The sequence below is a fragment of the Enhydra lutris genome, unplaced genomic scaffold (assembly GCF_002288905.1).
Source record: "Enhydra lutris kenyoni isolate GAN:26980312 unplaced genomic scaffold, ASM228890v2 scaffoldscaffold11, whole genome shotgun sequence".
Classification (NCBI taxonomy): domain Eukaryota; kingdom Metazoa; phylum Chordata; class Mammalia; order Carnivora; family Mustelidae; genus Enhydra; species Enhydra lutris.
In genome coordinates, this window is record NW_019154095.1 from 3,349,847 (window position 1) to 3,373,881 (window position 24,035).

Consider the following 24,035-nt stretch of genomic DNA (forward strand, 5'->3'; position numbering starts at 1 on the left):
ACCTCTCTCCACGAGCAGATTTTAACCTGCTGGTGCCCTGATCTACTCGGCTGAGAAATGGTTTACCTCCTGGACAGGCTTGCTTTTGGTATTAAATACATGCACAATGAAAAAAAAAAAAAAAAAAACCTTAAAAAAATAAGAGCACAAAATTAGCCTTATACTATTATTACAAATAAAACACAAGCTCCTTGTGAATCTTTCAAAGGATTTATAATGATACTTTCTATCACAACTAATGCGGGAATATGTATTAAGTGACTGATCTATGTCCAGCCTTGCTGTAAGTACTGAAAATAAAATTGTTAAGTAAAACAGGCAAAAATTCCTGCCCTCCCATAACCTTCCTTCCAGGGCAAAGGGATAAACAAAAGACAAATAAATGGGTTAAAACACATGGGTTTTCAGTAGAAACAGTACTTGGGGTAGAAATAAATAAATAAGCAAGTAAGCAGAGAAGAGATGTACTGAGAGCTACTTTGCTGAGGATGTGAAACCGGCTGCGTCACACAATCGCGGTGTCAAGCCGTGCACAATTCTACACATGAGAAACCGTGTTAACACCCATAAAGCCCTCCCACGCCACTGCGTCTGTACGCGTCCACACACGTTTACAATGGTTCACACTAGATGCATTGTCGTCTACGTGTAGGAACACAACTTGCTTTTCCACCAATCTTCTGAGGAACAAAACTTGGCAGGGTCCCCTGATTCACTAGGGAAAGGGGTAGGAGGGTAAATAACGTGTTCGTCAAATGACGGACTACTTCCTAGCAGTTAGAGGTAACAACAGGAATATTTCTCGTTCTCAAGGTCTGAGAAGAATTTCAGACCCAGGGCGTCAGCCCCCTATCCCCCAGTCATCGTCCCTGCCCCTGGCTCCTGTCACCTCCCGATCAGCCCAGCGGTTTGGCTCTGGCTGACCCGCCCTCCTCCTGCCCTAGACCTCGGAGCCTTTCCACCCTGGCATCTGTAAGGTTCTCAGGAGGGGGGCTGGGAAGAAAGGCACAGTGGGCCACACAGTGGCTGGATTCGAATTCACCCTCCCTTATTGGCGGTGACTTTGTACCCTGCCCGCATTTGCCCTGCCTCAGTTCCTCACGGGCAGTGACAGCAGTATCAACGGCTCCCTCTGTCTCCAAATGCCTATAGGACCCGTGAGAGAACGTACTCTAAGTCATATCGGGGTGTTCTCTATGAAGCACCGTGTGGGGCAACCACCCAGACCTTTCCTCCCAGGATCTGAGTCACAGAACTATTTGTATTAAATAATTATATAATTACCCGTAGTCATAGATTGTATTTTGGCCCTCTGTTGGATGAGGTCAAGGACTGTTGTTTTGGTAAAAATTGCATTTCCTTTACCCATGTGTTGCTGTCCTTATCACAAACAATGGCTATCTGCAGATATAATCACTTTTCTTTCTTCCTTTTTTTTTTTTTTTCTCTGTCTAGCGATAAACCGATTAGCGGTAATGACCTCTAGGTTTCTCTCACTAAGGTAGACCAGTGTGATTTTCTTCCAGGAGGAAAAGAAACTAGCTTGCCATGAACCTAATCTTCCTAATTTGACCTTCTAAATCTCGTTCTTCATGGAAAATTGTATTTTTTAAAAAATTTGTATAATTATTTTAGTAACAAAAAAGTTAGATTTTACCATTAAATGGAAGGTTTATACTATAATTTTTAATTGTCATCATTTTGTTCTGCCTGCGGCCATACTCCCTCTATTGATTCTAATATCTTTTACTTACAATGTTACGATTTCTTTTTACCAACCTCCTTGCACAGAATAGTACATTTCCTCTTAAGTTAATTCAAAATGTGGCCAACAGAGCATAACCTCTTAGTTACAAAGATTTTCTTAAGCTACTTTGGATGCCCCACAAGCTCTTTATGCTGTCCAGGAAAATCGATGATAGTTTCTTCTCTTCAGGTCTCTGACTTCCAAACTTAGACAGTGGCATTTCATTAAAGATTCTTGGCCACTATTCACTTTACCTCCTGTATTTGCATGAGAGAACTTGAAATCAAAGGAGAAAATGAAAAATAATAGCCGAATTGTAGTCTTGAAAGCTAAAGAAACATAATCCATCTAGTGTAATGATAGCCTAGAGTTAATCTTTGCAAAGTGAGACTTCCCTTGAACTCTAACATTGCTTTTTAATACAATAGGTAGATGACTGTCGAGGGAAATTTTTATCAGAAACCCGTAGATGACCGGCAAGAGCTTGCGGAAGCAACTGGGACAAACTAGTGAGGGGCAGGGGCGCCATATCTCCCTTGCTGGTGTCCGTGTGTTTCAGACATTAAAGGGAATGATGACTACAGTCTCTTTCCATGACCGTCATCCAGACTCTAACATGCACATTTACTAAATACACTTAGTAGGTAATGTGTACAAACACTTCAGCTCTTTTGTTCTCTGAGTTCGAAGGATAGAGAAATAATTTTGAAGTTGTGAATTTTACACAGTTTTCAAAACAAGAGCACAGAGGATTTTCAGGGCCGTGAACCTAGTCTGGTGATGTTTTAACTAACGATGGATACATGTCATTATACCTTTGACCAAACTCATAGAATGTCCAACACCAAGCGTGGACCCTAATAACGATAATGGATGAGGATAATGTGTCAGCATATGTCCATCAGTTATAACCAAGGTACCATCTGGTGGGGGACACTGATAGTGGGGGGTACACGTGTGGGAACAGAGGGTATGTGGGAAGTCTCAGTATCACTGGTAACCTAAACCTGCTCTAAAATAACAAATGATTTTTTTTTTTAAGGACAGAGAGAGAGAGAGAGCGCCCTAAGAGGAAAAATGAATCCCACATTGGCAAGTAGAGAACACTCCGAGGTGTTTTCACATGTATTGTTCACACTTCAATATATCTTACCGTGTACACACACAGAGCCTGGCTTTAATAACTGCAGCTGTATATTGATTCTTCTCATAAAGTATTCATGGTGGATGTCACAAATTTTATTTCTTTCAAACGCGGGTTGAAGTCACACTTGAAGCGAACACCTGGAGCTAATGTGTTATTTAAATCTGAACGTTGATCACGACCATCAGAAATGCAGGTATCAGTCTCTCAGACCATGATGAATGAGCAGTCCCCTCTTTGGAACTATACGCTCAGTCGTGGGAAAATGGCAAACACCCTCGCTCAGCATAAGCTATGAGAAAATGAGCCCTAGATGACACCATAGACCATGTCCTACTACTGAATTCAAATGATGGTACGAAAGACTTGATAGTCTGGTCATCGGTGCTCATTCCAAAGACAAAGACGGAGGCAGAAGACAACCAATGGGAGGGGGAGACATTCTACAACTTGGCAGACGCTGCTGCTGCGAAGGACGCCATCCTTCTCTTTATGTGAAGTAGATATTGGTAAGTGATGCTTATTTAGTTTGAATTTTACCACATTAATACTACATGGTCTAAAAAGTGGTAAAGGCTCAGTGATGATCCTTCTGGCCTTGGGAAGTGGACATATAAGCAGACACAAAAGGCATGTTCAAACTTGTTCAGACTAACAATTTCCATAGATATATTTTATTGTGATGTGATTATGTCTTGTATGTGTGTGTGTGTATATATATATATATATGAATACATAAATGTATATTTATACAAAGAATATATTAAAATATAAATATCTATGTATATTTCATAGATATAAATATATTTAAATATATAAATATATATGTATATATTTCACTTAAATAGACAAACTCAGAAGAGTGGAGACTTAGTCTACAAAGCTACTCTTTTACTTAGATAAAGTTAATTTTAAGCTTTCTTCCAGCTTATGTGTATGACCACACGTAACAACTGCAAGTATGAGACAATGTTTTGATACATATGCATGCACTGTGAAATGATTATCACTATCTAGCTAACTGACACATGCATCTCCTCAGCTATGTGTGCATAGTAGGGACACCAGAGATCTACTATCTTAGCAGCTTTCAGGTGTACAGCACATATTAACTACAGTCACTAAGCTGGAGAACTAATTCATATATAAGTGAAAGTTTGTACCCTCTGATCAATCTCCATTTTTCCACCTAGCACCCCTGACGACCACCATTCTATTCTCTATTACTAAGATTTTCACTTTTTCTTTTAATCTTTTTTTTTTTTTTTAATATTTCACATACGGTTGAGATCATGCACAGGTGCAACATAATCTCTCATTGTGGTTTGATTCTCTCTCCTTGATGATCAGTGGTGTTGAGCACCTTTTCACACACCTCTTGATTGTTTGGATATATTCCAAAGGCATTTGGTTCTTTCTTCTGTGTGAAGAAACTCTGTTGAAACTCATGCAGGGGTACTGGGTGGTGCCTTGGTTAGGTGTCCAACATTTGACTTCTGCTCAGGTGGTGATCTCGGGGTGGTGAGATGGATCCCTGCATCAGGCTCTGCACTCAGTGCTGAGTCAGCTTCAAATCCCCTCTCCCTCTCCTTCTGCCTCCCCTGGCTCATGCCCTCTCTCTCTTTCTAAGGTAAACAAATAAGGAAGGAAGGAAGGAAGGAAGGAAAGAAGGGGCCCTCTTCAATTTTTTTAGGTCAGTCATTGAATTCCTCAGGTCCAGAATTAAGTTTGTTTTTTTTTTTATGTTTTGTATCTCTCTGCTGAACTTCTCATTTTTTTTCTTATATTGTTTTCCTGTTAAATGTTGATCTCTGCCTCCTATAGCTTACTAAGCTTCTTCAGAACAATTCTTGTGAATCTTTCGTCAGTCCATTCATAGATCTCCAGCTCCCTTGGGGCTAGTTCCTGGAAGTTTATTGTATTTATGTGGCAACGTCATATTTCCCTGATTTCTGTGATGCCTATAGCCTTGCACAGGTGTTGCACACTTGGAGAAGCTGTCCTCTCTTCCAGACTTTGTAGACTGGCTTCAGTGAGGAGATACTTTCACTTGCTACGGGTGCACGCTGGAGCCTGGTGTGGCTCCAGGTGTGTGTGGGGGGCACGATGTCCCAGTTGTTCAAATAGCTATAGTCTGTAGGGTTGCCAACTGCATGGTCCTTGCTTAGTAGCCAGAGCTGTGGGGCATGCTGGGTGTGGGGGAGAGCTGTTGGGGTCCTCAGCAGCACCCTAGGTCCAGCAGAGAGGGACTACAGCCAGTGTCAGGTGTTTGACTGCAGGGTTGCCTGCGAGGGTGTGTATGATGGCAGGGCCTACCATGGGCACATGTGCTGGAGAGGGCCGGCACTGGTGGCTATGGCCTGGTCTCACTATAGGCACATGCATGGTCTCTGGGTTGTGTGTCAGGCTTTCGTGCCTGGACCAGCACCACCTGGGGTCCTGACAGCTGGGCTGGGGGGAGAAAAATCGTGGGGCTCCTAGCTTGGAAAGCGACAGGATAGGGGTGAGCAGCACACCTGGCTGTCAGTTTCCTCCACCCTGAAGGCTGCTAGAGTCCTTGACAGAGCAGGGCCCAGGGGACCATGGTCGCTCCTGCTATGTGGCTGGTGGGGGCAGCCTCACCTGTCTTCATTCCTAGCCATCTCCAGACACCTCATCTACACCACTGTCCCAGCAATCTGGGTGGGGAGAAACCAAAGCAGGCCCCTCATGTGGGGCTCACAGAGCCTGGGAAGCCTGCGCCTCCGGCTGCTCACTTCTCCCTGTAAGGGGAGTCGGAGGAGGACCTTCCTCTTCACCCTGGGCACACCGGGCTGCATGTGGGGGGATGCCAGAACAGGCAGCTGTCGTTCTCATTCTCTTGGTGAAGTCATTCTCAGGTTTTTCACTCCACTGCCTTGCTGCAGCTTAGGTACACTCCGAGCTGTCCGAGGACTGTTGGCGTTGGTGGGTGGTTGTATAACTGTGTGTGTGTGTGGGGGGGGAGTGGATCGACAGGGGCTGGGCTCTCCTATCCAGCCATCAGCCGTATTTCTGACAAGGCTTTTCAACTTTAAGTCGTAAACAAATATTTGTAATTGAACTATCTGACGTCCACTAGACCCAAAGGATGTAATCCTCTTTCCTCCTGCTTTTCTCTCTGGACGCCCTCATCTCCTGTCATCTTAGAGGGCTGATTCCATCTGTGAACATGCACCCTCCTGTCAGTTACCATGTCTAAGTCCTTCAAAGCAAATATGTTTGCTGAACATCTGCAGTCCCCAGTCAGATCTATTAATGTTTAGACTCTTATATTGTAAGCCTGTGACATACAATGTCATGTTAATTTTAAATTAACTTATTTATATTACTTTTACAAAATTAAAGAATGCCAATTTTGACCCCACCCAGACCCAATATTTCTTCTTTCCCTGTCTTCTTCGTGTCCTTGCTGTTCCCCTCAGGGAGGGCACATGCAGAGCTGGGAGAAGGTTCCAGAACTCTGCATCTGCACAGGAGCCCAGGGAAGTGAATGAGAAGAAGCAATACACATATAGAGTCTTAGCATCCGGGGAAAGAGAAGGGTCTGTAATCAGAGCAACAAGTACCATGAGAGTCCTTCATCAAGTCTCGGGTGACGGCAGGTGTGGGGTAGAGAGTTACTTCATGTTACACATGGCTAAGAAAGGACAAAGACAGGATTCTGCCGAATGCATTATTTTCCTTACAGAGATACTAAAATGGGAAAACAAGTTCATCTTAGATTCAATGTCATGTAGAATATCTTCAACCAATGGAATAGGAAAGGACGGTATATTTATTGCATAGGCATATTTTTATTGTTACTTGAAGTAAGATATATTACATATGAGTTTTCTCCTAGCTACTTTAAGCTAATCTTTTTTGAGCATGACTTTAAGTTTGCTACAAATAAACTTCCTGTTCATCATCTATAAAACATGACTCAATTTCTCAAGGAACAAAGAAAACAGTTATTCCTTAATATAGCTAGAAGAAGTGAAATTTTTATGAACTCTTGACGAGTAGTTTTTTTTTTTTTCAATTTTTCAACACCTGTCATTTAAACTCTAGACAAAATACCACAAAGGACTTTGTCTATTGGTTCCTTGAATACCTGTTGCTAAGAAAATTATAGAAACATTCAAAATATAAGCCTCCTGACTAGAACTAATCAGATTAAAAATAGCTAATGGAATAAAACCTGAAGAGTAGTCCCTACACAGTCATTTGACTTAAAACTTTATTTGACTCTGAAATGACTCTGAAGATGGAATTTCCTAAGCAAAGAAAATTGCAAATCATATCAGGGATTTGACAAAGGCCTGTTGAAAGGACCCTGGTGCCATCTGTATTATTAAGTTTTAAGTTATTGGTCCATACTTAATGAGACAATAGCAACAGATTTCATAACTGGGTGAGATCAAGGTATAATGTTAAAATATTTTCAATTTTCTTAGCAACAAACACAATGGACATTTTATAGTAGGGGGTGATTCCGAGAAGTAGGTCTGTTGAAGAAGCTCAGGGGGTAAATAATGCTGAATGTAGTCTTTCAGCAATAATGGCATTTTCTCTAAAAACGAGAGAAAGACAAACCCAGAATTCTGCTTTATCGTTGCTCTACTTGTAATTAAATTCCCTTGGACTCTTCTGGAGATCATTGAGTGAATCGGTGAAACACAAAGGGATTTGCAAAGAATAGAACCGCTTCAAAATGCTCTTCTCACACACATTGGACAAATGCAACAGAGGTAGTAAGTTTCACTGGATTTACATTTTTTTATTATTTTAGCTCTCCATCATGCCCTTTCAAAAGCTTTCAGTAATGATCTTAACGATCTCCATAGCATGCTTGCTTCACGCCAAGGTGTGACCGTCTCCACACATTAAACACCATGAGAATCCAAGTGGGGTTTTCCAAGAAACGTGGACACAGAAAGTTTTAAAAATAAACTTAAGTGAAGTCATTGATCATTCCTAATAAAAATAATAATCCTATCACCTATTTTGCAATCAGGATTTAATCTGTGGGAAGCCTGTGTTGACTAAGGTCATCCTAGGCGGGGAGCCGTGCGTTTGAGGTATAAGACCCCTCCTCTATCTCCAGTACGAGTCCGAACGTTGGCTCTGCTGAATGAAGCTCTCCTCCCTCTGTCAAACACAGAGATTTCCGTTTTGAATATTGATTTTGGATCGTCCTGCATACAGCAGTTTTCCGAAATATTGCAAGCAGCTTTCTTCTTCCAGAGGTGTTAGGTCTGCAGGTGGCGATTGTCTGTTACCAGTCTCCCCCCCAATACTGCTTTCGGTCACTGTCCTCCACATGGAAACAACTGAAACTGAGGAAATTGCAGTACTTGCCGATCTACTGGGTGGCAGCAAGGCTCTCCTACACGCTGGTGTTAATCAGGATATCAAAGACTGGTCCAGGCAATCTTGTAAATTACAATAATAATAACAATAATAATCCATATGTGTTTACTGTTTCTTTCCCAGTATTATTCTTTCTCTCTTAATCACTGGGAAATAGTATATACCCTCCCTTTTCTTTTGTTTACTTCCAAAAAAGCAGCAAGAAAACTCATTGACATTGAAGAATAAATGGCAGTTCTTACTGTTTGCGAAGATTCTGCACTGTAAGCCAAAACGTTTCACCCAGACTTAGTCCTTTGTGTGAGGTGTTCAGACATTCAGAATTGGTAGGAGAACCGTCTTGAGAAGGGTCCTATTGGAGCAGCCCTCCCAATCTTGCTGTGAACCAAAAATTATCTATGGCAGCCCCGTTCATGGAGATAAAATAGGGGACACAAAGGTGACCATGGATGTAATGTAAAATTTTCTAGTGGACACATTAAAAAAAAATTAAAAACATAAAGTGATAGAAGATACCATCCTCACATACGATGTCTCACAGTGCTCTTCCCCTATTGCCTTTAGACCTGCTGTATTTTACATCTGCAGCTCATCTCCATCTAAATCAGCCCCACGGGGTGGGCAGTGCCTGCATCCCACAGCTCACCCTGAAGGAGGCATTGACAGTACAAGGCAGTCCTAGTCAAGAGCCACGTGACTGGGATGGAAAAAAGAGCAGGTTCTATATATGTTCTCAGAAGTAGGGGGCTGCAGGATAGAGGACTCAGGGGATGCTGTGAGTCACAGGTAGCATGAAGAGGGGAGGGTTTCCCATAGAGAAACTGTGGGGAAGACAGGAGGAGGGGGAGAAGGCATTGGGATTTGAGGCAGAGGTGCAGAGACAAGCTTATGGACTTGGGATGTCGGTTCCACTGCACACGGTGGAAGAGAGGCAAAGTGAACCAAGCAACACCCAGAGGTGTCTACTGGCACAAGGGAATGGAGGAAGGAGGGGGCAGAGCATGCCTATCTTGAGCACCACCTTAGCAAGGCTCTGGAAGGACGGGACTGCCCAGGGTAAGAGGACAGAAACAGGGAAGGAGGGCAGAACCCTATTCAAGTTCCCCAGTTCTGCAGTAGGAGGGAAACACCGAGCAAAGAAGGTAAAGGAGGTGTGAGTCAGGGAGACAGGGTTTGGCAGTTCGAAGGCTGTGGACAGCAAAGCCGGATACATGTGAAGAGCTTCTGCCAGGCGTCCTTTCAGGAGGCTTGACACAGAGGCATCAGGAAGACAGGTATCACAGGAAGCCTTACATGGCTAGGTGCTCTAACCCAAACTCTCTTGTTCATCATTTGACAGTCACGTCTCCCAATAGATGTGATCGCAATTTTACCCAGTAGATCAGCAAATGCAATGTTCCGGTTCCAGTCGGTTTACACTTTCAGTAGGCAGACTTTTTTCTCTTAAATGCATTCAGAGACTTTAGGACCAACTTGGTAAAACCTGACTCACTCAGTGCAGTCAGAGAGTACAGATAGGTAACTTCCAGCATAATAAAAATAAGGATTTTCTAAACTGTCAAGTAGGACAGCAACACTGTGCCAAATTTCTATTCTCCGAACGGATAGTCATCTTTAGAAAGAGCAGTGTGACCTAGAGTAGTTGAATATATTTGTGACAACACCATGATCCTTTCTCTGACCTACCCCACACCCAGTGTCCTCTCTCTCCGAGGTCAAACCCTGTTCAGGTATCCTTCAGCAACCTGAAGACCTCAATTATAAATTTCAGGTTCTTTTTAATGTCAGTCACATGCCGGCCAACACATACTTTTCCATCATCTTCCACAAATGTCAAATGTAATTCAAGTTTTTCCAAGTACTCTTGACTTTTTTCTCCTCTCCAATTGCCCTTTCAAGCTGGGTTTCCCCCTTTCTTCCCAGCTTCACCCCGACACATTCTTATCTCCTTCACTCTTCTGCCTGCTCTACCGATATATCCCTATCAGAGATCCTGACCTTCTATCAATTATTCACCTCTCTGTATCTATCATCTTTCGATTAAATGTGTCTCCTCCAGTCCAACATTAACTGAAAGCAGCAGTTCTGACCCTGAAATTCCTACAGATAGAATTCCTAACCCGCAATCTAGTTGTAGCCTTTGGGATTTCATACCAACAGGAAGTTCACAAAAATGTATGTTAAACCGGGTATGTATGAACTCTAAGTCCATAATCTGTATTAAATTTTCAATAGGGAATCTGACCCAAATACATATTGAGAGCTACTAATTAGATTATAAACTCCTGAAGTCAGAGACAGTGAGTTATTTTTATACCCCATGCTTACACGATATATATTTACAAAATTTATATTTATCATGTGACAGGAAAGGATTTTTTTTAAATGTATATTATGTTTGAGTTACTAAGTTAAATTAGATTTTAAATGAATGTTTGTTATCAATTAAATACCACATTTATTTATATTTATGGTAGCAACTAATACAGGTTTAAGGTTAACACTGGCATTCATTTATATAACCTATTTTATAAACTTTGGTCTCAATATTTGGAATTACATGAAGACTACTTAGAATTAAAAAAGAGAAATTACTCAGAGCAAAGAAGAGAACATTCTCAAAAATAATTTGAGAAAAATACCGATCTTTGTACCTTTCTGTTAAATGTTGAATTAACCAATATAAGCTGTAATGTCTTAAGTCATTTTAAAGACTATAAGTTAAAATAATGATGATAGAAAGTTTGTAGGACTACAGAGAATGATTTCAAAAATATTAAGAAGGTGGGGCGCCTGGGTGGCTCAGTCGGTTAAGTGTCAGACTCAATTTTGGCTCAGGTCATGATCTCAGGGTCCTGGGATGGAGCCCCCCAATAGGGCTCTCTGCTCAGCGGAGAGCCTGCTTCCCCGTCTCTCTCTGCCTGCCTCTCTGACTACTTGTGCTCTATCTCTCTGTCAAATAAATAAGTAAAATCTTTAAAAATAATAACAATAATTTTTAAAAAAGCTTCCAGCTCTTACTAGTACATAGCCAAGGCTGCTAATGGATGAATTAAGGAGAGTGGGATATACTGGTCTTCACAACCATCTCAACTTGTAGACAACAGGAAGTAAGAGAGACCTCTAATGTTAACTCAGTTGAGGTTTTTAAGTTAAGTCAATTATTCATGGGCCAGAGATAAATACTGGAATTTTCTGAAAAAAAGGTATCAATGAAAAGGATGTTGCCTATGTATGCATCTGTAATAGTTTTTGTGAATTAGAAAAAGAAATTGCTCTACTTATCTGGGCAGTCTTACCATAAAGGGGACAAAATGTGTAAGCACAATCAGCTTACCATGAGGACGAACATGATAACTCAGCTTTAGAAAAAAGGCCACTTGGTCTATATTTGTCCAACTTCAATTTTGATTCTTTCTTTTTATCTTTATCTACCCCCCTAGCTTTACTGAGGTATAATTAACAAAAAATCTATATTTAAGGTGTAAAACTTGCTGTTCTGAAACACGTGTACATTGTGACATAACCAACACCTTCAGACCGGAGCACATAACCACGACCCCGTCAGACTCTGTGGAATCACAGGCATCCAGGGTCAGAAGTGCCTGTCCAGTGCACAGGGGTATTATGAGGCACAGAGGTAGTGGCACACTCCCTGGAGGCCATCTGAGCTTCCCCATAAAGGTCACAGCTTCCACTCCTGCTTCTATGGTGGTGCAGGTAGCAGAGCACCTGCCTATCCTTCCGTCTACCCTCGGGGTCACCACTCATGGCTAGCCTCTCGTGGGACATTTGTGAAGGATTAGAAGGAGAGAGATTTAGAGAACTCCTGATATAAGTGACTCAACTTCTTCCCTGTGAAGAGTTACTTTTGATTTTCTGAATTCATCCTGACTACAGGTAGCACAAACGTGTAGAGGTAGTGACTTCCAGCTGTGACTTCCAGAGACTTCCAGTTGGGGAGGGGTGACACTGAGGCCACACAAACTTGTGAGGGCCCAGGGCGCTCTGTATCCCCGCCATCTCCCTGCATGGGTCACCAAGCACAGAGCACAGCACCGGCAAAAGTAATCAGATCTGTGCCACATTACCATGAGGACTTTGGGCAGCTTCTCCATCGGCACGCCATGAGATCCCTGCAGGAGCGTGGCTAGCACGGTGAAGAGATGACCAAGCAGCCATCTGAAGGGGCTGAGAGAGCTGCTCAAGGTCACAGAGCTCTTCAGACTCCACAGGTCAGTGTCTTTCCACTATGCCATGCTACCATTTTAATGAATGCAGAGCAGAATATCTGTTTCTGGGGCTTTTGATTTGTTGAGGCAGTGAACCATCCATTTAGCAAACAGGGACTGGATGCTGTGTGTGACGATCACTCTGTCTCGGGAAGCCTCGGTGGCTCAGTCGGTAAAGCGTCTGCCTTCACCTCGGGTCATGCTCCCAGGGTCCTGGGATCGAGTCCTGCATGGGGCTTCCTGCTCAGCAGGGAGCCTGTTTCTCCCTCTGCCTGCTACTCCCTCTGCTTGTGCTCTCTCTTTGACAAATAAATAAATAAAATCTTAAAAAAAAAAAAAAAAAAAAAAAGATCACTGCCCAGTGATGGAGACACCAGAGAATGTGTCTGCTCTGAAAACACAACACAAAACACAAACTAAATATAGCAACATCGCGAGCAAATGTGGGATATGTATATTAAAAGAAAAGTTGAACTCAGAAACTGTAGACAACAGAAAGGTGGTTTCCAGGGGCTGGGGGTGGGGGAAATCATGAGAGGTCGGTGGAAGGGTCCAGCCCCTCATAAGATGAAAACGTCTGAGGCTCTAATGGGTACCCTGGCAACTACAGCTGATCACAATTCATCGTACAGCTGAAATTTGCTAAGAGAGTAGCACTTAAATGTTTTCATCAAAAATTTTTTAAAAAGGTAAGTATGTGAGGTTATGGATGTGTGTTCTTTAGCTTGTGGGAGGAGATCCTCTCGTACTGTGCGAAGAGATCATCTTAAAGCACACTTTAAATGTTGATAATTTTGTCAACTGTACCTCAGTGAAGCTCACAACAAAAGTTGTAAGAAAAGGCTAAAGGCTGTACAGGTACATACAGATGCATGGCTGGTGCTGTCTGGGGAGTCCGGGAAGGCTTTTTTCGAGAGGAAAAATGATAAAGACCGAGAGGCCACAGTTGGAGGTGGGAAGGAACGGCCAGGGCTGGGGGGGACGACAGGTCCAGGGGCACTCAGGGTGCGGGGTGTCTGGAATGTGGATGAAAAGATGAGTCTGAAGTGGGAGGCCAGAGTGTTGTCTCCGGGAGGTTCGGTGTCTGCTCAGCAGCTTGTGCATAACGGGAGCTACCGCTGCACTGACCCGGGAACTCCGCGCGACCAGGTTTGAACCCCAGGCTTGGGAAGTACAAGGGCTTTTATAACATGAGAAGATTTGGTATGGGAGTCTTTTGAACATTTTGGAAGTAAAAAACAAAACAAAACAAAAAAACCAAACAAACAAAGCAAAATAAAACAAAACAACAAACAAAGAAAAAAAATACAGCCAAAGAAAGTTACCACTAGATTACAGTGAAGAGTGGGTGACTTAGAAACATGTGTTAACATAAGTATTCACAAGCCTCAATGTATATTTCTCTAGAAAGAAGGACATCTATGCTTGTTTTGCTGCATATTTCTAGAGAACTTAATAGCATGTTCAATAAATAGTCACATACAGCTCTTACAACCACATTCAGGCATGATATTTAAAAATACTTTTAGCCCCTAGTATAGCAGGCCCAAATCAACCAGAGCAGAAGCTGCTGGCTCCCCTACCTCCGGGCAGCTGTGAAGGTCTAGACCTTAAATATTTAAGGAATTTTGTGAGTTAACACTGAGGCATTTTGCAGGAGAGCCCAGTGCACGCAGGGTGGGGGGCATTCAGGAGGCCATTCAGATAAATAGGTTGTCGCTATTTGTCATCTCATGCAGATAATTCATAAGTCAATATTTTAACAATAAACATGGTCAGATAAGCTGAATTGCAGCCCAATATATGTCTGGTAAAAACTAAGCCCCTATTAGTTTCAAGGCAAATCCCAAAATATCTATGGGATAAGAGAACTCTATCCTCCGTATATTATATACCCTTCAATTAATTCCCTATATTTCCAGGGATTAATGGATTGTGCACAAGTCATGGTCAAAAGTAAACTTCGGGGCGCCGGGGGGGGGGGGGGGCTCAGTTGGTTAAACCACTGCCTTTGGCTCAGGTCATGATTCCGGAGTCCTGGAATCGAGTCCCACATCGGGCTCCCAGATCTGCGGGGAGCCTGCTTCTTCCTCTGAACTTCTCCCTTCTCATGCTCTCTCTCTCTCTCTCAAATAAATAAGTAAAATCTTAAAAAAAAAAAAAAAAAAAGAAAAGGAAAGGAAATTTCCCATCCTCATGGAGGGAAATATACAGCCTTTCCAATGGTAAAGATCATGGTGGTCAGCAGTGCAAAGACGCTGGCTAGAGCCCTGTGAGCCCTTAGAGACCATCTCCGGGGCTGCCTGCCAGGCGGAAAAGACCCTCGGAGAAACCTGCTGGGCGCTGTCGCGGTCAAGAAAGGCCTTTCAGAGGAGCAGCTGAGCCAGACGTGCAGTGCCCTGAAGCGATGTGCGCACAAACGAACCCACCCGCGACCCAACACTCACCGCCTTCAGCGGCTTACCGCACGCATCCTCCCACTACATGCTGTTTCCAACCCACTTACACTCACATCTGCACCCGTGCTGAGGGCTGTGTAGACTCAGACGTCTGCCCCAGCCTTCCGCAAGCGGCATGAGGCTGCCCTGCGACGCGGCAGTCACCTGGAGTACCGAGGCTCACCGCCTCGTCCCGGATGACCAGGACGTGGACTGAGCCACTGCTCCACTGTTCAGCTGAAGAACCCGCCCCAGACGATGACGAGAACAAGCGGTGTGGCTTCCAAAGCCGACTGGCTTCCCGGGGCTCTGAGCAAGCCGGCATGGCCCTTGGGCACCCTTCTGCCCCTCCTGGTAAGCGCTTTGGGGAAGGGGTTGCGCAGCAGCTCCGGAGAAGCCACACTAGGAGGCTCCGCTCTCCAGGTAAACGCTGACGCCTTGGCTTGACAGCCTCCTGGAACGGGCAGTGTAGACCGTGCTGTCTCAGCTTCCAGGGTGTTTGTTACCTGCGAGAGGTGGTATGTGCGTTTGGCAAAGCACTAAACACAGTCCTCAAATCTGACGGATCACACTGCCAGCAAGACAGGGAAGGCTTGAAGGATGAGTACGGTGAGGGGTTGTTCAACGGAAAGCCAGAACAATTTGTTTTGACATCACATAAGCAGAAATTGTAGGAGGACAATTCACCAAGGGGATAATAACCCTTGTAAGCCTTTATAGTCTCCAAGCGTAAGAATTGAGCATCAGGCGCGCCTGGGTGGCTCAGTGGGTTAAGCCTCTCCCTTCGGCTCAGGTCATGATCTCAGGGTCCTGGGATTGAGCCCCACATCGGGCTCTCTGCTCAGCGGGGAGCCTGCTTCCTCCTCTCTCTCTGCCTGCCTGCCTGCCTGCCTGCTTGTGATCTCTCTCTGTCAAATAAATAAATAAAATCTTTAAAAAAAAAAAAGAATTGAGCATCAACTGGCTGTTGCCGTTTATTAGTCTGTTGTAAACAGCAGTGATGCAGTGAGTAATGTTGGCTTTCAGTTTTCCAGGGTAAACCATATTTTGAAGTTTAGAAAAAGAGAGTTTTTAAGTGGTTTTATATATGAGGACTAGGATTTATCATGGGCTAATATTTCCAACATAACCTTAAAATAAATTGGTGCATGAAAATGCATAGATTTAAATCAAAAATCTGGAATGAACTCAAAAGTTCATTTACCCCATTAGGGCTTCCCTGAGGTGAGAACTGTATCTATTAATTGAACATCTCTGAGGAATAAAAGTGCATACTTTCCTTAGGAAATACATTACTTTCTTTCAACATTAGTAAGAAATCACCCTCAATGTCTAGTCAAAATAATTACTACTGAAGTTTAAGCCCATTCTCTTCATTCTGTCCTTAGTAGACATCAAACAGTGGTTCGGAACGGATTTTTACATTGAGGATTTTTTTTTTAGATTTTATTTATTTATTTGACAGAGATCAGGAGTAGGCAGAGAGAGAGAGAAGGAAGCAGGCTCCCTGCCGAGCAGAGAGCCCGATACGGGGCTCGATCCCAGGATCCCGGGATCATGACCCGAGCCGAAGACAGAGGCTTAACCCACTGAGCCACCCAGGCACCCCACATTGAGGATTTTTTAATACAAGGAGAGACACACAAAATTATACCTGTTTTATTTATCCCCTTTTACAAGATACATGGAGCATGTCTAAGAGATTGTTGTTAGACATCTAGCCCAAGACCACACTGTGGAGTAGGTAAAAGTTTTTGGCCAAATGGCAGTTCGGACAAAGGAGAGCAGTAAAGGTGCCTCTCACTGGAGCCAGAACAAAGCCCTGCAGGCAGGTGACCTCTGGGAAGGTCAGCTTAACTAATCACTTTGGCGCAGGTGTGCCCTCAGCGTTGTAGACCAGAAAGTGTAATTCTCTAGTACTGTGGCACGTTCCCTATCTCAGGATGTGGCCAGGTAACCAAGGTTAGCGGTAAGAAGGAAGAATCTCAATGATCATTTATTAATTTACAATGGACGCCACAACTCATCATAGGGACAGAATATTAATGTATGGAAGTGCATTTTCTGCAGGAAATCTCAATGTGTTCAAAATGGAAATCAGACATTCTGAAGCCTCGCCTTATACCTAAACCCGGCGTAGCCCCGCCAACACCCTCGCAAGTCCCTACGGGATTTTGCCCCAGTGTGTCTCTTGTGCTTTGTCACTTCCCATCTCCCTGTTCTTCTGATGCCCCTCCCATCCCCGCTGCTTTCTCTGTGCGATTTGCTCTTCGTCTTGACCTTCATAAGCCATTCAGATCTTGGAGGGTGTCCCTCCCTCAGAAGGGCCTTTCGTGACTGAATGAAGTTTTCCAGCTGTACTTAGCACGCGTTTTTTTTTTTCCTATGCGTTTGATCAATTCTCTCATCTTCTCTGGAATGTCCTCTCCCTGGGAAAAGAGGCCTCCCCTTCGTGGTCCACTACGGGAACTGGAGGGGCGGTGGCACACAGCGGGCACAGCAGAACTGTTGGATGAATGTGCTGATTCATCCCGTCCATGCATGCGTCCCCGGGACGAAGCTGGGCTGCTAACGGACCACAGTTGCTGAGTCCGGGAATGCACGTCACTGGGCTTCGCATCATGATCTTGCCTAGCACTTGAGTCACCGGACTTTGAAGAAGTTTCCAAGACTGTCCCCACCAAACAAACACATACACACACTTCTGGTGGACACTTTCTCTCTCAAATATATTAATTCATCAAATTTGATTTGGCTAATAAGCCTTTGACTGAAGGGCATTTGATCCCTCTAGGGCAAATTTATATACCTCAGCAACATTTTCCCCTTCTTTAAATATGGTGGTCTGGGGACAATCTTTGTTCCCATGGTCAGTGTTTTAGAACGTTCCAGTACATGGCCCCCATTTCTGAGAAATCCCTGGCCTCTCCCTGCAAGCTAACAAAGGGCAACCTACCAGCGGCACTGTCGATAAAACTGCATGCGTTGTTCTCCGTCTTCGTCTTCTCAAACACTCCGGTGATCTTTATTGTTTGCCCACGGTGCAGCTAAGTTTTTACGGATAGCATAAAATCCTTCCCAGAGCCAGCCATCCCCTTCCAGCTTTACCTCTCATTGCTCTATCCGACTCCCTTCACACTTCAATATCGAACCATCAATATCTGCAGGAACCTGAACACACCGTGCGTGTCATGCTTCTCCAGGTCTGCTCACCCTTTTCTCTTGGAATCCTCCCCTGCCTCTTTCCTGGCTACTGAACGCAGTCTGGGCAGCCTCTCCTCTGGGAAACCTCCCACAAATGCCCTCCGCTCCCTGCCCAGTCAGCTGAGGTGCAGCTTTCTAATTCAAGGGCATTTTGTGCATAACTTCACCCACAATGTATGGGACTTGTCAGTTTACGTGTCTCCCTTGACCTCTTTGCTGGCTTGAGCTGAAACATGACTCGTCCTGTTGGGTTCCATATTCCTGGCACACTGTGGGCCACACAGCAGATACCCAGTAAGGGAACTGGAGAGAAATGATTTCCAAATGACTCAAGGTGGCACCCAATGCACGGTCATTGTACTCGGGACAAGGGAGTAGGGTAAATGGAAAGGGTAAACAGGGATGTAAGAAATGAAGCAGCTGGGAAGTGAAAACCATGCCAAGAAGTTGCAGGAAGTCTGTGGAAGTAATACAATCCTGCACAAGCCCTCATTGGATGTTTTAAGCTAAGTCTGTAAGATGCATCAGGAGATTAACACAGGTATGTTCCCCAAGTTCATGAGAAGCAAGGGATCTCATTCTGGGCACCCTGTTAGATGCTTTAGAGGTATTCTCTTTTTGGTCTACGCCTCTGTGCACAGGTGATGATGGTTCTTTCCCCCCGTAGACAGAACAGCAACAGGCTTTGCTCTAGCAGCGCTTCCTGTCTAGCATGACTCCTCTCCATTTACCCATTCCTCGCTGGACAGAGACCAGGGAATTTGACCTCCAATCCCCATTCCCCCTCAGCCATGCCAGGCAGGAGCAGGACTCACACGGTGGACTGCCTGTCTACAAAGTGGCACCCTCAGTTCCCAGGGAGCCTTTCTGATAGTCTAGGACTGCCCTGGGCTATGCTGTGAAGCTGTTCCCTCGCTCCTCTTTAGCTTTTTGCTGGATCTACCCTCTGCTTTCATGTTGTCCCTTAGTTACACACACACAGACACACACACACACACACACATTCATTTCCCATGAATATATTTACTCAGTTATCCAAGGCTTCAAGCTCCAGATTCATTATTTCTGCCAACCCCTTCCCATCATTATGGCACCTGTTCCCCCAGTGGTCTGCCAGTTTTCTGCTTGGAACAGATCAACCTGAGAAAGCAGATTAAGTTGCTACTCACTTATAGCTGCCCTGAAGTATTGCTTTCTTCACTGGGATTTCTGTTTTACAAAAATAAATCACTGCTCCCCAAAGAAAGATGTTGTGATTGGAAATAGTAGAAGCAGTGCAGCAAGTCAATTGCAAAAATAGGGTTGGAAAGGATGACGTTGAAAAGAAAGAACAGAGAGTTCTATTTATGCCCTGACGCAGCCATCTACAAGCTGTGTGGCGTGGGGTACCAGCCTCGCAATCCCCCTGTCCTTGTGTGCGGGATGTAGCTCCTAATTTGGACAATAATTAGCAACATGACAGTGAGTAGGAGTTCTCTAGGTATTTTTGCCTGATCCTATTTGTAAAAAAAGTTCTGAAGAACTTGTTATCCTCTTGGAAAGGGGCTGTTCTGAGCATTTTTAAAAACACTTTTTAAGTTTAAGTATTATACACACACACACACACACACACACACAGCAGAATACTCTTTTAGTAACAAGCATGCACTCAATAGTTTTTAGATTCCTAAATTGTATATGTATATATAGTCCCAAATTATTATTTATATTGTATTATTATATTTATTTTTTAAAGATTTACTTATCTATTTGAGAGACCTTCTCAAGCTGACTCTGTGCTGAGTGAAGAACTGGACATGGGGCTTGATCTCACAGCCCCAAGATCATGACCTGAGCCAAAACTAAGAGTCAGACGCTGAACTGACCGAGCCCCCCAGGTGCCCCTATATTATTACACTTGCGCAGACAGAGCATTGTGGTACTTCTGTGTCTGGTTCCTCTCACCCAGTATTATGCTGATGAGATTCACTCTTGTGGGGTGTACAGTCAGCTTGCCTTTTTTTCATTTTTCTTTAGTACTCTTTTGTATGAACATGTATAATTTCCTGATCTGATCCACTGCTGATGGACACTTTGGTTAATTCCAGCGGCATGATGTTGACAACTATGAATGAAGCGTCTGAGTTCAGTCTTCATATAAGCCGTTCATCGCACAGATGCACTCACTTCCGACAAGCTCGGATGTGGAGTGTAGACACTGGGTTCTAGAGAAAGCCTCAGTTCAGATTCACCGTAAAACAGTCTTCGAGAGAACGGTGCACCAGTTCAATGTTCTGCTGACAGCATCTGCCCATTTTTGAAATCTTAAAATATCTCTTAAAACTTGAATATGAATAAGCTGCGTTAGTTAATTTGGGCTGGGCATGTACCAGGCATGAAGAAGGACTATGGACGGGTAACAAAGCTCTCACACTCCGGTGTGGCCTGGAGAGCCCTTGTTACACTGGTGATTTTCTTAGCTATCTGCAAGGATTCTGTGAGGTCAATGTTATTCTGACTTTGTAGAGTAAGACAGCAAGGGACAAAAGGCAGAAAATACTTGATAAAAGAGAGCAGGCCAAGACTCAGCAGCCTGGAACACGGAGACTGGCATCTTTTTCAAATTTTAAAGGACCAGCATTGGCACTTTGCAAGAATCTTTGGTTCCAAGAGAAGCTAACTTACATGTTTAGGGAAAGTGGTTGTGTATCTGATTTGAGTGAAGTTATATTTATTAAAAGCAGTTTCTCTGTTAGAGGTTTAGAAGTTTTTAGAATATTTTAGAGGTGATAAGATTAGAGGTTGCTAATTTGTTTTGATTTAAGCTTGATGTGTCCTTACCTACCTGAAAAGTCCCCTTGGAAGAGCAGCCCCCGTCCACGTCATGCAAGTGAGTGAGAGTGTCTACAGGGCACCTCACTACTTCTGCCCACCAGCTGTCCCTGGGGTCTGGAGGGAGTAGGAGCAGCTCATTTGATTTCCTTTTTTTCTTCAGCATATATTAATTGAGAGCCTTCTGGGTTCTAGATTACGGACTTTACTACTATTTGCAGAGCTTCTGTTCTAAAGGGAGAGACAGACACACGCACCAGTGCTAGGATAGACCATGTCTATCATCTCTTAGGCAGAGCTTTTGCGATTGTGTCTCAGGGAACACTGGAGAATGGGCGAGCATACATGACATCCAAATTTGAATTAATCCGAAAAGATGAAGTTCCCAATTTTCCAAGATACATTTTAACAACACGAAAGCCTTATTTTATATAAAGTCTCCATTTTACTAAAAACTAAAATTAGTCATTATATAGAAGTATCAGTTGAAGAGAAAGCTAATTATTTGTGTCAACCCAACATTTTAAATCCATTGTCAGGTTTTCCTTTGAGACAGGTGTTCTCTATATAAACTGCAGTTTTATTACAAACACTTAAAATGACTTATCGGTTTCAGAAATCTATAGGAATTGCATTTTGTAAAAATTGTATTTTTATACATAGCCAGGTAAACACATGTAAGACTGCAGCTCAACGCACATTGCTAGTTAATAGTGAAGAGGCATTTGTGGTTCAGTATTAATATATCTTTAAAAAATCTATCTTGCAGACATCAAAAATGTCTACATGACTGATGGTGCTAACAAGGCACTTATTTAATTATAATTAATGATGGTGGCAACATATAAAGAATGGGCTCAATTTTCAGCTGATTTAAAGAAATAATGTGTCCCACATAAATCTGTCATTCCACAAGAACCTAATATATATATACACAAGATATTGCAAATATATCCAGTGGCTTTTATTGCATTTGCCACTCCTTTGTTCACAATGCTATTTTGATAGCGAATATATTTTAGGAAGAGCGGCCACAGAGCAGTCTTACTTGTCAGTCAAGCACACTACTACTTTTGGCATAATTTGATGGCATGATTGAAGAGATAAAAGCCAAAGAACACAGTGTGAAATTCAAAGAATAAAGGATGTAGACATGAAAGTCGAAAACACATTTTATAGTGGTGGTTGATTATTCAACCGAGAAGAGCACCACATTAAAAAGAAGATATTCTTTGTTTTTAGAAGTTATAAAATTCTTCATAGGCATGATACTCTTGAACAAAAAAGCACTCTGTCATCAGGAGCTACCACTGAAAGACTCTTTAATTGATTAGAATATAAATAAATATATAATAAATATATATTATATATTTATTATATTATTATATTATATATTATTATTATATTATTATATTATTATATATATTTCTCAATGGCTAATATGTCTAAACTATTAGAATTTTCTGTCAACCAGAATGTTACTTATATCTGCCAATTTGGATTGTCTTCAAATTTTTTTTTTTTTTTTTTTTTTTTTTGCCTCTCTTCCAGTCACTGGTACAGACGCCAAATTCACTGATCAGGTTGGAGGAGTGACACCTAGAATTTTTTTCTGCAGTTCAATGCCAATATATTAATCAATATCAGGACCTTTGAAGATCAAACCACCATTTAGAAAGGACTCTATTGATCTACCTGCCTACCTACCGGTCAGTCACTTTGCCTTCGGAATATTAATTTATGATTGTTCTTTGTTAGAGATGGATGTATCAGTGAATGGGGATTGATACAGACCAAACTCAGATGGATTTCCCTACAAGACCACATGGAGTACTTCACAACCCACCTACCGTGTCCCTGTGTGACCTCCCCTCCCCCACCCATGTGTCCGTCCGCACCATACGTATATATCACGTATGCCACAGGCACCCTGTTAGGACTGCAGACACAGTATATGGTCTTAAAAGATAAACGCAAATAGAGGCAAGTCTGAAAAAGGAGCTCAGCCTTGTCTAGATTCCAGGACAAGAAACACATTGGTATGACTCCTGTAAAACTGGGAAGGCAGTCTATTTGCAGTCCAAGTGGATAAAATAAGGAACTTTCTGGCACATCCGCAGATAATGTGAGATGGGCAGTGCTCCTGATGATGGACCAGATGCATTTTGGTGAAACAAAACTGGCCCTGCATTCTAAAGTCAGGCACATTCTGTGAAGGTTGGCGTGCCCCAGGGAGCAGGTGGCAAATAAAGTCTGCTCACCTCCATGTGTGCCCCTCAGCACCATCTGTATTTAATTTCCTGCAAATTACTCTTAGTTTTCTACTTCTTGTCCAAAAAGATACATCGAAGGCATTATGGGATTTAAATTGTGCTTTAAAAGGACACATTCAGACCATTTGCTAGAACATTGCTAAAATCTCCCAAAGTGGCTGGCGTGACTTTGGTTTCCATTCTGCCTTTCATGGGGGTTGTTTGCAAACTGTTTTTCTGACCAACGAGATTCTGGACATGGGGGTTATTACAATTTCCTCGTTTTGGGGTCCTGGTTTGCACTCAGCGAGTGCTTAAGGAATGTGGTCTTTTTTTTTTTTAAAAAAGATTTTATTTATTTATTTGATAGAGAGAGAGATCACAAGTAGGCAGAGAAGCAGGAAGAGAGAGAGGAGGAAGCAGGCTCCCCGCTGAGCAGAGAGCCCGATGCGGGGCTCGATCCCAGGACCCTGGGGCTCGATCCCAGGACCCTGGGATCATGACCTGAGCCGAAAGCAGAGGCTTTAACCCACTGAGCCACCCAGGTGCCCCAAGGAATGTGGTCTTAACTGAACTCTCGACATTCTCACAGTCATGATTTGGAGGAAGATGAGAGGTTTCCTGGGAGCACATCTTGCTTTCTGACACAGTCATACTATTGTTCCTTGCAAATGCAAGGTGGACTGTTTTCAGTGGATCTCCTAATAAGTTGAATACTTTTTATGGTATTGATAAGGATTACTAATTATTAAAAATGTATGGGTGGGGCACCTGAGTGGCTCAGCCAGTCAATCGTCCGAATCTTGATTTTGGATCAGGTCATGATCTCAGGGT

General features: G+C 43.2%; 1 protein-coding gene across 1 annotated transcript in view; it reads right to left on the minus strand.

Annotated features, from left to right (window-relative positions):
* The window catches only part of LOC111144434 (CUB and Sushi multiple domains 1), a 1,720,260-nt gene that overhangs the window by 721,391 nt on the left and 974,834 nt on the right, over nucleotides 1-24,035 (minus strand). The window lies entirely within an intron of this gene.